The sequence below is a fragment of the Pristiophorus japonicus genome, unplaced genomic scaffold (genome assembly GCF_044704955.1).
Source record: "Pristiophorus japonicus isolate sPriJap1 unplaced genomic scaffold, sPriJap1.hap1 HAP1_SCAFFOLD_247, whole genome shotgun sequence".
NCBI classification, from domain to species: domain Eukaryota; kingdom Metazoa; phylum Chordata; class Chondrichthyes; family Pristiophoridae; genus Pristiophorus; species Pristiophorus japonicus.
Window position 1 is genome coordinate 372,501 of NW_027252199.1, and position 2,500 is coordinate 375,000.

General features: G+C 49.0%; 3 pseudogenes; all 3 read left to right on the forward strand.

The window, feature by feature from the left end:
- Nucleotides 1-158: 158 nt before the first annotated feature.
- LOC139246205 (5S ribosomal RNA) lies at nt 159-277 on the forward strand (annotated as a pseudogene).
- An 873-nt stretch (nt 278-1,150) lies between these two features.
- Nucleotides 1,151-1,269, forward strand: LOC139246479 (5S ribosomal RNA; annotated as a pseudogene).
- Nucleotides 1,270-2,142: 873 nt separating this feature from the next.
- On the forward strand, nt 2,143-2,261 carry LOC139246505 (5S ribosomal RNA; annotated as a pseudogene).
- The last annotated feature ends 239 nt before the right edge of the window (nt 2,262-2,500 follow it).

The window sequence follows — 2,500 nt, forward strand, 5'->3', positions numbered from 1 at the left end:
TTGTGTGGGAGTCAGAGCAGCAAGAGGTGGGTGTGGCGGAAGGAAAATGGTGAAATGAATCTTGAGTGCTGATTATTTGCATGAATGCATGGAAGGAGAAAAAGAAGTGAAGAACAGCCTTATGTCCGTTTAAGTAAAGAGAAAGCCATGACATGGATGCCTACGGCCACACTAGTCTGAAAACGCCCGATCTCGTCTGATCTCGGAAACTAAGCAGAGTCAGGCCTGGTTAGTACTTGGATGGGAGACTGCCTGGGAATACCAGGTGCAGTAGGCTTTTGCTGCCATCCACAGGCTGCTCATGCTTCTGCACACAGAGAGCCGTTGATCCATCAACAACCTGTTTGCTGCTCCCTCTCTCACTTTGCTTTCACCATTTCTTTCCTGCACATTCTCCTGCTGCTACACATATGTGAGGGGGTCGACGCAAGGGGCGAAAGAACACAGAACAAGAAAATAAGTTGGCAAAAAAACACACGCTGGCGCAGGCACACCAGGACGCAGCAACAGAGAGGAGAGACAAGGTGCATAGAAACCTGAGAGGGACAAACAGCAAGAGAACAAAGAATCGTGCAGGAAGAGCTGCAATTCAATGCAGGAAAAATGTAAAGCCAACTAGCATACTGCTGGAATGCATGTGTGTTCATGTGAGGAGTGTTGCAAATCAGAATGCCGAGTAGCAGGCGCCACTTGCCACATGGGGTTCCGAAATGTGGCGACAACAGCGATCTGGCTTAAAAATTGGTCGGATTGGAAATGAAACAATCCTGGCGTTTTGGGGGCGATGGAACCTTTTTTGGGGGAGGAGAGATTTGGGGATGGGGAGATTTGGGGGAGAGCGATTTGAGGGGATGAGAGATTTCGAGGTTGGCGAGCGTGAGATTGGGGATGAGTGAGTGAGTGAGTGATTTGTGGGTGAGTGAGGGAATGGTGAAAGTCAGGCAGTTTTGAAGCTTGAGGCAAGGCAATGAAGGATAGGGCTTGTCGTTTGTTTGTGTGGGAGTCAGAGCAGCAAGAGGTGGGTGTGGCGGAAGGAAAATGGTGAAATGAATCTTGAGTGCTGATTATTTGCATGAATGCATGGAAGGAGAAAAAGAAGTGAAGAACAGCCTTATGTCCGTTTAAGTAAAGAGAAAGCTATGACATCGATGCCTACGGCCACACTAGTCTGAAAATGCCCGATCTTGTCTGATCTTGGAAGCGAAGCAGAGTCAGGCCTGGTTAGTACTTGGATGGGAGACTGCCTGGGAATACCAGGTGTAGTAGGCTTTTGCTGCCATCCACAGGCTGCTCATGCTTCTGCACACAGAGAGCCGTTGATCCATCAACAACCTGTTTGCTGCTCCCTCTCTCACTTTGCTTTCACCATTTCTTTCCTGCACATTCTCCTGCTGCTACACATATGTGAGGGGGTCGACGCAAGGGGCGAAAGAACACAGAACAAGAAAATAAGTTGGCAAAAAAACACACGCTGGCGCAGGCACACCAGGACGCAGCAACAGAGAGGAGAGACAAGGTGCATAGAAACCTGAGAGGGACAAACAGCAAGAGAACAAAGAATCGTGCAGGAAGAGCTGCAATTCAATGCAGGAAAAATGTAAAGCCAACTAGCATACTGCTGGAATGCATGTGTGTTCATGTGAGGAGTGTTGCAAATCAGAATGCCGAGTAGCAGGCGCCACTTGCCACATGGGGTTCCGAAATGTGGCGACAACAGCGATCTGGCTTAAAAATTGGTCGGATTGGAAATGAAACAATCCTGGCGTTTTGGGGGCGATGGAACCTTTTTTGGGGGAGGAGAGATTTGGGGATGGGGAGATTTGGGGGAGAGCGATTTGAGGGGATGAGAGATTTCGAGGTTGGCGAGCGTGAGATTGGGGATGAGTGAGTGAGTGAGTGATTTGTGGGTGAGTGAGGGAATGGTGAAAGTCAGGCAGTTTTGAAGCTTGAGGCAAGGCAATGAAGGATAGGGCTTGTCGTTTGTTTGTGTGGGAGTCAGAGCAGCAAGAGGTGGGTGTGGCGGAAGGAAAATGGTGAAATGAATCTTGAGTGCTGATTATTTGCATGAATGCATGGAAGGAGAAAAAGAAGTGAAGAACAGCCTTATGTCCGTTTAAGTAAAGAGAAAGCCATGACATCGATGCCTACGGCCACACTAGTCTGAAAATGCCCGAACTTGTCTGATCTTGGAAGCGAAGCAGAGTCAGGCCTGGTTAGTACTTGGATGGGAGACTGCCTGGGAATACCAGGTGTAGTAGGCTTTTGCTGCCATCCACAGGCTGCTCATGCTTCTGCACACAGAGAGCCGTTGATCCATCAACAACCTGTTTGCTGCTCCCTCTCTCACTTTGCTTTCACCATTTCTTTCCTGCACATTCTCCTGCTGCTACACATATGTGAGGGGGTCGACGCAAGGGGCGAAAGAACACAGAACAAGAAAATAAGTTGGCAAAAAAACACACGCTGGCGCAGGCACACCAGGACGCAGCAACAGAGAGGA